Source organism: Sebastes fasciatus, chromosome 9 (genome assembly GCF_043250625.1).
Source record: "Sebastes fasciatus isolate fSebFas1 chromosome 9, fSebFas1.pri, whole genome shotgun sequence".
Taxonomy (NCBI): Eukaryota; Metazoa; Chordata; class Actinopteri; order Perciformes; family Sebastidae; genus Sebastes; species Sebastes fasciatus.
In genome coordinates, this window is record NC_133803.1 from 7194583 (window position 1) to 7207519 (window position 12937).

Genomic DNA, 12937 nt, shown 5'->3' on the forward strand with positions numbered 1-12937 from the left:
GAGTGATGGCACTCAGCTTCAGCTGTCATACACCATTAGTTTAAATATCAGAATGAACCTTATATTCAATTCAATTATTCAATTTAGGTTCTTGGGCATAGTGTACAGTGAATGGAGTTGTTTATATACACACACATCAAATAACCAAGTTCTTTATAAATGAATTGTTTATTTAACTAACTACGTGACTAAACTACTAACAGAAAATAAGTGAATAAATGATAAAACAAAAAGAAAAAGGAACAGAGTGATAAAAAATGAATGAAGAGATACAGTGAATACAACAATGAACATTACTCATTACATGTTACTCCTCCCATGTAATAAACTATATTGACTCTTTCAGTTAAACCTATTTTGCAGGATTGATACTAATTAATTTGCTTCACATAATTAGTTTTTCCGTATCAGACATCTGGGCTTTATCTGCTGTAGAACCAAACACCTACTGTATATGATATAAACCACTGAATAAAACCTGATCAATTGAATTAAAATTAATTAACAAATTACACAACATAGATAAAACCTTGTTATCATAACATTTAGGTATACAAACACTACAACAGACAGGCCTATATATGCAGATATACAGTATATGTGCACTAATTACACATATAAATGAAAAGATATGATTGATCTCAACATGTGGCACAGATCTGTCGAGATGAGAGCAAGAGTCAGAAGGGAAGGGGTCGCTCCCATGAAGCAGACATGTCTGTGAGACTGGGCGTTAGGGAGACACAAGTTACCAACATAACAGTTAGAATTCAACTTAGACAACATAAAACACATGTCATCACATGTAACAGTAAAAAGGGGTCAATTTGTGTATGGTTCAAAAACAACGTTAAAAGGTGTAATACACTTCAAGTATATTAAAAACATATATTCAAAATAAAGGACTAACAGGCATTATGTGCACCCAAATTTCTGTTTTAGATCTTCGGGGACCTATAATACGCATACTGTATATAGAAATAACATTTCTGTAGGCTGGCAAGATCTAACCCAGTTATTAATATAAAGGGAAGGTTTTGATCTACAACCTTTAGTCAGTTTAACTTGTTTGGGCTTAATTCGTTATTGTTTCACAAACCTGTTTGTTTATTAGCATGAATATTTGAGTTACAAAGATTGAAAATAACTGACATAGATAAACTAAAACAGTTCAGTATCTCAGATGTGGATTGAAACCTCTAACAGGAATGTCCAATCTAAGAAATGAATTGATGTACATTTTAGTGGCAGAATTAGTTTCATTCTGCTTCTCATCATCAGTTCATTGTGTCTTACTGGTTGGTCTTCACCGCTTCTCAGAGTCTTTTGGAAGAACCAGATGTCAGGGCCTTTAACCAATAATTCATTAAACAGCTCAAATGGTCAGGATGGGTACAACATCTTGTGGTTGTTTCTCCTCTTTGAGCTTAGCCAGGGTGGTTGTAAATTAAGAGTCGCACCACTTAGTGCCCTGAGAGTTCAGGTAAAGTTTCTGGAAGAAGTTTCAAGAATTAAGGAATAACTTCATTATTATTTTCATCTTTCAGTCATCACACTACAGGCGATTCATCGTCCAAATTTGGAAAGTTTTAGGAGGTTCGAGTAGCATTCCCTGATATCAATGTTCTGCACTAGTCCTTGTTTCCCTGAATCTCTATAACAGAGGAGCTGTCTGCAAAGTTAGCGTGACCCGTACAGTCACAACGGATACATTTATGGGAAATACGTCAAGTTGAAATAAACCAGAATTTTTCTTTAGGATTTGTAAAGGATAGTGGTTGGTTCTCCCTCCTTGTGATTGGAAGAATCTTCCAAATGTTCTGACAGTTAAGCCTCATAACGGAGTCCCACTGGGAAGTTTCTGGTGGTCCAATTATGTAGTCATAGCCACGAAAACATACACGCTGTTTAAAACATAAAATAACCGTTGGTCAGCCTTCAATGTGGAAAGAAGCTGAGAATATAACAGCAGAGCTATCATGGCTTGGGGAGGAGGCAGAAGGAAAAAGCTAGCTAGGCTCTGAAAATTGTTCACAACGATGCAGTGTGAACGCGTTGGTGAGCTTTAAGGTTACTACTCCGAATAAAAGCTTTACCACATTGGTCACACCAGTACGGTTTCTCTCCAGTGTGAATACGTTGATGGCGTTTAAGGTGACCAGACACTGAAAAAGTTTTCCCACATTGGTCACACCAGTACGGTTTCTCTCCAGTGTGAATGCGTTGGTGGTCTTTCAGGGAGCTAGACCAAGAAAAGGTTTTCCCACATTGGTCACAACAGTACGGTTTCTCACCAGTGTGACTACGCTGGTGTTTTTTAAGGGCACCACCATCACAAAAAGTTTTCCCACATTCATCACAGTTGTACGGTTTCTCTCCACTGTGAATACGTTGATGGCGTTTAAGGTGACCAGACTCTGAAAAAGTTCTCCCACATTGGTCACACCAGTATGGTTTTTCTCCAGTGTGAATGCGTTGATGTGTTTTTAGGTTACTCTGCTGCCGGAAAGCTGCCCCACATTCATCACACCAGTACGGTTTCTCTCCAGTGTGAATGCATTGGTGTTTTTTCAGGGAGCTAGACCAAGAAAAGGTTTTCCCACATTGGTCACACCAGTACGGTTTCTCACCAGTGTGAATACGCTGGTGGTTTTTAAGGGAACTACCATCACAAAAAGTTTTCCCACATTCATCACAGTTGTACAGTTTCTCTCCAGTGTGAATGCGTTGATGTGTTTTTAGGTTACTCTGCTGCCGGAACGCTGCCCCACATTCATCACAGCTGTATGGTTTTTCTCCAGTGTGAATGCGTTGATGTATTTTTAAGTGACACTTTCGCAGGAAAGCTGCACCACATTCATCACAGCTGTAGGGTTTCTCTCCGGTATGAATGCATTGGTGGATTTTGAGTTTACTCTCTGAAGTGAAAGTTTTCCCACATTCATCACAGCTGTAGGATTTTTCTCCAGTGTGAATGCGTTGATGTCTTTTTAGGCGACTCGGTTGTATGAAATCTGCCCCACATTCATCACAGCTGTAGGGTTTCTCTTCAGTGTGAATGCATTGGTGGATATTGAGGTTACTGCCCAAAGGAAAAGTTTTCTCACATAGGTCACAGTCGTGTAGTTTCTCTCCAATGTCAACTTTCTGATGAAGCACTTGCTTTCTTCCTCTCCGTTTCTATAACAAAAGACATTCAGAAGAGAGAGAGAGTCAGTGAGATGCCATGGTAGAGCAACCTATCTAGAACCATAAAGAACATTTAGAGCATGTCTGTGGAACATAACCGACAATGTTCCAGTCTGACTAATGCACTCCCATTATGGGAGTTGCATTATGGGAAATGTAAGACATAGCTATGTTGAAGCTTGACCCATACCATGCACTAAGTCAGGATATCTTCACCTCTGCTGCACAGATAGAGACCTTTTTTAATGAATCTGTCTCTCTTTCTGTCATCATGTATATATTAAAAATAACTTTTATCTCATACAGCTACGCATGCACCGTCAGTACCAGCTGCTCCAGCTAAGTACATCCAGTTTAATTATCACTTTGAACGCAGGCAGGACAGAAACTGACAGTCTGTCTAATAATTCATCCGAACTATTTGTGTTGACAAGACATCAGCCTGATATTTGCAGAAAGCCGGCTAGCTAGCATTAGCTAGTTATCAGCCGACATCAACGGTTTCACATTTCATAGTCTGAGACAATCTCTTATCAACAAACATAAACAGAGCTCAGATCAGTCTCAGTCTTTTTTCAGTCTAGCCTTTTCATTGATGAGCTCTTTAGACTTTTTTTTACTCAGAAGCACTACTGAGTAAAAAGGTCTCCTCTACAAATATTTAGTCGATCCAACAGGATAACTGTCCAAAATCACATGATTAAAAACACAATGACAAAATACAGTATATCCCTGCTCAAGTCCAGTTGGTTTGCTGAAGGAAATCCTGAAAACTTCTGTTTTCCTGAGATGTTATTTCTGTTTAATAAGCTCTTAATCACTGATATTCAAAAGAACGGCTACAATACGTCGGCCATCAGTGATGAACCTGATGAACACAACTGATTTTTTGTTTTTATTACATTACATTTTGTGAATGTAGTTCCTCAACTCCCCCTCCAATGAATCGCCACCTTACCGGGGTGGAGGGGTTTGTGTGCGCCAGTGATCCTGGGAGCTGTGTTGTTGGGAGCATTGGCCGCTGGTATGGTCTTCCAAGGCAAAGTGGTCTCGGGGGAGGGATATAGTTATATCTAGATATAGTTGGGCTCACCTCCACACATAGCTCTGGTACGGGAACCACACTCCTGGAGAGGGGCTGGACTCTCGCCTTTTCCGGAGTTGCCCAGGGTGATAGGCATTGAGCGGGTGTGGGGATACTCACAAGTCTCTGCTGAGCGCTGCTGTGTTGGAGTTCTCCCCGGAGAACAAGAGGGTCACTTCTCTGCGGCTGCAAGTCGCAGGGGGGAAATCTCTGACTGTTGTGTGTGCATATCCACCAAACAGCAGCTATGAGTACGCTGCCTTCTTGGAGTCTCTGGCTAACGTCCTGGAAAAGGCGCCGACTGGCGACTCCATAGTTCTCATGGGGGGCTTCAATGCTCACGTGGGCAACGATGGAGAAACCTGGAGTGGGGTGATTGGAAGGAACAGCCTGCCTGATCTGATCCCGAGTGGTGTTTTGTTGTTGGACTTCTGTGCTAGTCATGGATTGTCCATAACAAACACCATGTTTGAGCACAGGGCGGTTCATAAGTGTACTTGGTACCAGAACAGTCTAGGCCAACGATCGATGATCGACTTTGTGGTTGTATCATCAGATCTGCGGCCGTATGTCTTGGACGCTCGGGTAAAGAGAGGAGCGGAGCTGTCAACTGATCACCACCTAGTGGTGTGTTGGATCAGATAGCGGGCGAGGCTGCCGGACAGACCTGGAAAAGTCTGGCTGAGGCCCCTGTCCGCGAGGGCTTCGACTCCCAACTCCGGAAGAATTTCTCAGGCATCCCGGGGGGAGGCTGGGGACATGGAATCTGAGTGGGCCATGTTCAAAGCCTCCATTTTGGAAGCGGCTGCTAGGAGTTGTAGTCAGAAGGTCGTCGAGGCCTGTCGTCGTGGCAACCTTAGAGCCCGCTGGTGGACACCAGCGGTGAAGGAGGCCATCAAGCTGAAGAAGGAGGCCTTTCGGGCTTGGTTGGCCCGGGGGTCCCCGGCTGGCCAGAAGGGCTGCAGCTGCGGCGGTTGCAAAAGCAAAAACTCGGTGGTGGGAGGAGTTTGGGGAGACCATGGAGAAGGACTTTCGGTTGGCCTCAAGGAAGTTCTGGAAAACCGACTCAGAAAGGGAAAGCAGGGCTTGACTCAGCCTGTGTTCAGCAGGGGAGTAGAACTGCAGACCCAGACTGGGGATATCATCGAGCGGTGGAAGGAGCACTTTGAGGAACTCCTGAAACCGACCAACATGTCCTCCATAGAGGAGGCGGAGTTTGAAGACTCAGGGGACAGCTTGTCCATAGAATGAGATTGCATATATAAGTGGCCGAAAAGAGCTTCCTTCATAGGGTGGCTGGACTCAGCCTTAGAGATAGGGTGAGGAGCTCAGACATCCGGAAGGAGCTCGGAGTAGAGCCGCTGCTCCATCGCGTCGAAAAGGGCCTGTGAACAGGATGCCTCCTGGACGTCTCCCTTTGGACGAAGCACGTCCAACTGGTAAGATGCCCTGGTGTAGACCCAGGACACGCTGGAGATATATATATATGTATATATATATATCGTCTTGCCTGGGAACGCCATGGGGTCCCCCAGGAAGAGCTGGAAAACTTTGCTGGGAAGAGGGACATCTGGAATTCCCTACTTAGCCTGCTGCCCCCGCGACTCCGGGACAACGGAAGAAAATGGATGGATGGATAGTTCCTCAACTCCACTCCCGTTCTTCATAGGAGCGGACCTTCTTTGTCAGGCTTGGCGCCCAGCTGGATACAGTCAACCAGGTTCTGTGGTCCCAGGCTAGCGCCGAAAGTCATTCCCTGACGACTGAACCAGCTTCTATGTCTGCCAGCACCAGAAGGGCTCTTGAGCACTAGCGTAGCAAGAAAAAAACTGTGGGTTTGTATCAGAACTGGGTGTACCACATGATCCAGGGGTGGACTGGGACTGAAATCCAGACCCGAACATTAAGATGGAGACCCTTTATGTGAGCACCTGGGGACATTTCTTTTTTAACACTAATACAGCCACCCCAGCATATACTGTACAGTATTTATGAAAAGTTTTGTAGCCTCTCCCAGTCCCGGCTAGGGATTGGCTGATTATCGGCCTCGCCGATATTATCGGCTGATATTTGGCATTTTGCAGATTATCGGTATCGTTTTGTTTTTTTAAGCGATGAAATTAATTTATTTAAAAATGCACTACTTGGTAAATGGTAAATGGACTTGGACTTATATAGCGCTTTTCTAGTCTTCCGACCACTCAAAGCGCTTTACACTACATGTCAGCATTCACCCATTCACACACACATTCATACACTGATGGCAGAGGCTGCTAAGGTCCATCAGGATCTAATCTAAATACTCATTCACACTCATACTTACGCCCGGGCCACACAGCGCGCTTCAGGCTCGCCTGACGGCAGCGTCACGTCGTGGCCGCGTCATGCCCACCTAGGGTGTTCACACTAGACGCGAGTTACCCACGTCTCGGGAGCGTCTCGGAGCTACCTGTCAGCTGTGTTTTTGCTGTTGCTGACAGCCCTTTCTTTCTACATAGAGTTTGCCTTTTAATGGCCATTTAACTTCATAATAAATGTGATTTATATTTATTTAAGACAAAAAAGGGTAAGAACTGTGTGGTAATTTGTAAATATTATTAAAAACAAGCAAATAAATTCATACATAAATATTAATATATAGCCCATATAAATCCCTCTTTTCTGTCAGTGAAGAGGGATTTCTATGGGCTATATATATATATATATATGTATGTATATATATATACATACATATATACATATATATATATACATGTATATACATATATATATATATATATATATATATACATACATACATATACATGTATATACATATATATATATATATATATATATATACATACATACATATATATATATATGTATATACATGTATATATATATATAGAGAGAGAGAGAGAGAGAGAGAGAGAGAGCGCATCGGAAAAATACTGCCAACTATCACCTGATGTTCTTATAACCTATTAACCCAGTCTATTATATTTATAGCATATGTAGGGTTTCTGCTATGACTACTACAGTGTTTACATAATTAAAAGCCTGTACTATATTAACTTGATGGAAACCTGCAAGCAGACAACTGCTTTATTTAGAGTATTTCAGAATAAAAGCATTGTGTTAATGAATGAATGATTCTGTGCACTAAAAACGCTAGAGGACTTTTATTTTGAAATCTAGATAGGAAGTGTAAAATATTGATGGTCAGTGACATATTCTACAGATGTCTAGACATGGAAACTGTAGTAATCTTGCTCATATACTGTCAATAGATCACCTTCACTGTCTGTTGCTGCTGGGAGACGCAGCCGAGAGGTAAGCGGCTAGCGTGAAAAATAGGCGAGCCTTCTATTCTATAAAATAGACGCGCGTCTGACGTGCGTCTCATGCGGGCAGTGTGTCCACTCTAACCTGTTAACATGGACGCCGAAATAAAAAACAACACGCGACGTTGCCGTCACGCGAGCATGAAGCGCGCTGTGTGCTCCAGGCTTCAGGCTCTGATGCAGCCTCCTCTCTCTGTCAGCGCTCTCCACTCAGTCTCCACTATGCTGTCTGGCTCAATGTCCCGCCCACAGCACTATCTGATTGGTTATTGCTGATGACGTGTAACCAATCAACACTGAAGGCGGCTGCTCCCCAGACGTGCAGAGAAAAACACACAGACACAGACTGGAGCTGCTCCGGTGAGCGAGCGGTGCTGCTTTCTCTCGGTAAGACGGAAGATATTGTCGAAGTTGCAATAAACATCCCAATCTTCTATGCTGAAGTTGCAAAAACACCATGTTCTTATTATCTATTTATATGATGACAAGCGTGCCTAGTTTCCTGGTTACACCGCTGAAAATGTCCGAATAATGCATGTTGTTGCAACGATATTCAGTCAACTATAACGAGATAATAGCGTTTATTTATGTAGCCTTAGTTACATCTCTGAGTAATGTTGGTGACAGGCAGCGCAACTGAAACTTACTTTAGCTGCTGATTCGATAATGTAACATTATTCGCCCGTATGAGTTGGTGTTTTTACATGTACAGCGAACATCAATAAGTTAATTTGTTGATTCATAATTTAGCCAGCTGACCAGCAAAACAATTGGCCGGTTATAACGTTATTTCTTAAGCGTCACTTACCAGGCTGGTCCTCTCAGTCTCAACCAGGACACTAACTAACGTTACTGCAGGTTGTCCTGAAGCTCTGACTCTGGTTCTGGTAGAGACTTGCTGGATATTGTTGTTAGCGACTTCAGACGTAATTCATTCATTTAACTTTTATTTAAATCTCGACGAATCATTGAGGACATGCCTTCATTTTCAATGATGTCCAGAGTACAGTTAAAACTGAATAAATACACACACACACAAAAAATTATTAACAAGAAAACAAACAGACAAAATCTGAACACAGTTAAAAACAGTAAAATAGTTGGTTAACATGGTTTTAAAATTGACCTATTAGTTCAGTTGTGTTATAATATAAGTAAAATTTTCTGTGATATATGATGGCAAGTTACGGGCTTTATAAATAAATAAAAACCAGTACCTGTCACATTTTACTGTTAGAGAGGCCCAGTGGGATGTAATGTAATGGAACTGCATATAAGGCCTGTGTTAATCCATAAAGGCACTGCATAGATGATGTGCAGTTATCAGATTTGAATAGTTGAATTTAAGTTTTGCTAGTTTATTTATTTTTTTGTCTTTATAAAACTTCAGAAAGATATTGTTTATTTATTTAATACATTTTTCATTTAACTTTATAAGAAGCTAGGAGCTCCCTGCCTTTTATTTTAAGATAATATTGAAAAGTTCTCTTTTAATTAAACATATGCTTCAAGGCATTTCAACAAAGTTTTGTGTTGTTCCCATTTTTGACACCCAGATTTTCATTTTTACTGCAAATCTATAAAATATCAGTTATTGGTCTCCTTGACTACTAATAATCGGTATTGGTCCTGAAAAGAACACATCGGTCGATCCTTAGTCCCGGCCCCACGCAACGACTGCTCATGACTTTTTTTCCTGTTAAATGTGTGTGTAGGGTTGCCAACTTCCACCAGTAGAAATATAGAATGGCTGCTGACGGATAGTGGTGGGTTGTTTTGATTAGTAATAGTAACTTGCTTTAGTAAGGCTATAACTAAAAATGAATTCTGCATCTGATTTTTGGGTGTGCCAGCTGCTTCTTTTGGTGGCACACCCATGGCTACACCATAGCTCTTGAGGTCTCAGTAGGCTACATAACTACAGTACATTTGTGTAAGTACAGTAATCAGCAGGTAAATGTCTGTCTGGTCTACCTATGAGGTGTCTCAACATTTAGGAAAACACACAACATAATAAATGAACTGTTGCATTATCAACCGTGTTAGTTTACTTAAATATAATGACATTGTCAATGATAAAATAACTTACATTCATGACGTTTCTTTAAGGGAATCCTATCCAAATAATATGTAATGTTAATATCTCTGAGGGAATCTGTAAAAATGGTCTTAGAGATTCACAGCTTTTGCACGTCATGGTGGCCCTCATGCATAAGGCCCGCCTCCAGAAAGAAGAAAACAATCAATGCATGTGGAATATGTAGAATACCTACTATCTTTGTAGTTTGAGGTACGTTAACACTCGCACAAGCAGAGGGATAAGGAGAGGAGAAGTATTATAAGCTGCTTAAAACTATAGCTAGGAAGTTCAACAGGTCATAATTCCCTCTCGATTATCTAATTTATATTACTGTGAAACATCTCCTTCAAACAACTGGATTTATTCAAGTTTCTCACCAAAAACTACATTTTACAAGATTACATTTGAACGCATCATGATAATGTTAGATTTGACCTTCACCCAATACAACTCATTTTTACTAAATAGAGCAAATTTTATCATAATATAACTCAATGGCACCACCCGTGTTAACTAGCTTGAGCTTGAACGCATCATGATGTTTCAGTTTTGTGTCGTTTAAACAGTAATTTATTCAGTTATTGACTCTTCCTCGTGTCTTTAGTAGGGATCGACCAATTATCGGCATGGCCCATATTATCGGCCGATATTCGGCATTTTGCCGATTATTGGTATCGGCATTTTTTTTAACCGATGAAATAAATTAATTTATAAATGCGCTGCTTTGGCTCTGATCAGCCTCCTCTTTGTGTCAGCCTGCTGTCAGCGCTCTCCACTGTGCTGTCTGGCTCAATGTCCCGCCCACAGCGCTATCTGATACACGTCATCGGCAATAACCAATCAACACAGAGGGTTACCGTGACTCAGATGTGCAGAGAAAAACATAGACACAGACTCAGGTCCGGTGAGCGAGCGGAGCGGAGTCCTCTCGGTAAGACGGAAGATATTGATTATACGTTGCAATATACTTCCCAGTCCTCTATGCTGAAGTTTCAAAAACACCATGATCTTATGATCTATTTATATGATGACAAGCATGTCTGAATAATGCACGTTGTTGCAATTGGGAAGAAAAAGTTTGGAAACTTGTGTTTGGTGGATTATTTCTCTGTTGTTACAATGCTAAATTGGCATTGTATTTTACATCGTTGGAAAGCCTGTTTATTTACCTTCACAATGATGTCCAACTTGTAAGGATCATGCATTTGTGGGATGAGCAGCACAGCTGATTATGTGGGTAGTGCCCAAGAAAAATTAGCCAAAATGCTCTGCCAATGGTAAACAGTGTATTCTCATAAGGCTACAAGGAAGCCTGCAATGACTGCCCTTCACCGTCAGGCCTGTTTGCGCTGGTGTCGACAACACAGACAATGGAACCTGAACATGTGGGGGAATGTCATGTTCAGTGATGAGTCCAGGCTCTGTCTGCGAAAGTTGGATGGCAGGGTCAAAGTATGGAGACGACGCGGAGAAAGCTAGGCTGATTGTTGCACCGATCGAGTAACAGCTTTTGGTGGGGGCAGTGTCATGGTGTGGGGCGGCATCTCCCTCACTGGCAAAACAAGGCTTGTCATCATTGAAGGCCATCTCAATGCAGTGAGATATCGGGATGAGATTCTGCAGCCAGTGGCGATCCCATATCTCCACAATCTGGGACCTAACTTCATCCTTCAAGATGACAACGCTCGCCCCCACAGAGCCAGGGTTATCACAGACTACCTCCACAATGTGGGAGTAGAGAGAATGGAACGGCCTGCCAAGAGTCCAGACCTCAACCCAATTGAACACTTGTGGGATCAGCTTGGGCGTGCTGTACGTGTTAGAGTGACCAACACAACCACGCTGGCTGACCTGCAATGAATCCTGGTTGAGGAATGGAACGCCATCCCACAGCAACGTGTGACCAGGTTGGTGACCAGCATGAGGAGGAGGTGCCAGGCTGTTGTGGCTGCGTATGGATCTTCCACCCTACTGAGGCTCCTGACGGTGTATTAAATGAATAAAGTGTAAAATAGCCAATATGTCTTGTTTGTTCCTTGTTACTGATAGAGAGATCAATCATCCAATCCACCAAACAACTCAAAACAAGAGTCAACACCAACAGGAGAATACACTGTTTACCATTGGCAGAGCATTTTGGCTAATTTTTCTTGGGCGCTACCCACATAATCAGCTGTGCTGCTCATCCCACAAATGCATGATCCTTACAAGTTGGACATCATTGTAAAGGTAAATAAACAGGCTTTCCAATGATGTACAATAAAATGCCAATTAGCATTGTAACAACAGAGAAATAATCCACCAAACACAAATTTCTGAACTTTTCCCCCCCAGTTTATAATGAGATAATTGCGTTTATTTATTTAATATAGTAGCGTTAGTTATATCTCTGAGTAATATTGGTGGCAGTGCAACTGAAACTTGCTTTAGCTGCTGATTTGCGAACCTAATATTACTCGCCCGTATGAGTTGATGTTTTTACATGTACGTTAACATGATCAACGTGAGCTGATGTGGAGCGTCATAGAGCTTGAATGCGACAGCGAACGTCCATAAATTCATCTGTTGATCCATAATTTAGCCAGCTGACGAGCAAAACAATTGATCGGTTGTAACGTTATTTCTTGCACGTCACTTACCAAGGCTGGTCCTCTCAGTCTCAACCAGTAGGCTGTCCTGTGCTGGATATTGTTGTAAGCAACTTTAGACGTAATTCATTAATTTAATCTTTATTTAAATCTCGAGGAATCATTGACAAATTATTAACAAGAAAACAAACAGACAAAATCAGAACACAGTTATAATCAGTTACATTAAAGAGTAAAATAGTTGGTTTACATGGTTTTAAATTGACGTATTGGTTCAGTTATTGTTGTGTTATAATATAAGTAAAATTTTCTGTGATATATGATGGCAAGTTACGGGCTTTATTAATAAATAAAAACCAGTACCTGTCACATTTTACTGTTAGAGAGGCCCAGTGGGATGTAATGTAATGGAACTGCATATAAGGCCAGTGTTAATCCATAAAGGCACTGCATAGATGGTGTACAGTTATCAGAGTTGAATAGTTGAATTTAAGTTTTGCTAGTTTTATTTATTTTTAGACTTTATAAAACTTCCGAGAGATATTGTTTATTTATTTATTAAAATGTTCATTTAACTTTATAAGAAGCTAGGAGCTCCCTGCCTTTTATTTTAAGATAATATTGAAAAGTTCTCTTTTAATTAAACATATGCTTCAAGGCATTTCAACGA

General features: G+C 41.3%; 1 pseudogene; it reads right to left on the reverse strand.

Moving 5' to 3' along the window:
- Positions 1-781: 781 nt before the first annotated feature.
- LOC141773569 (uncharacterized) overlaps positions 782-12937 on the reverse strand; it is an 82698-nt pseudogene continuing 70542 nt past the window's right edge.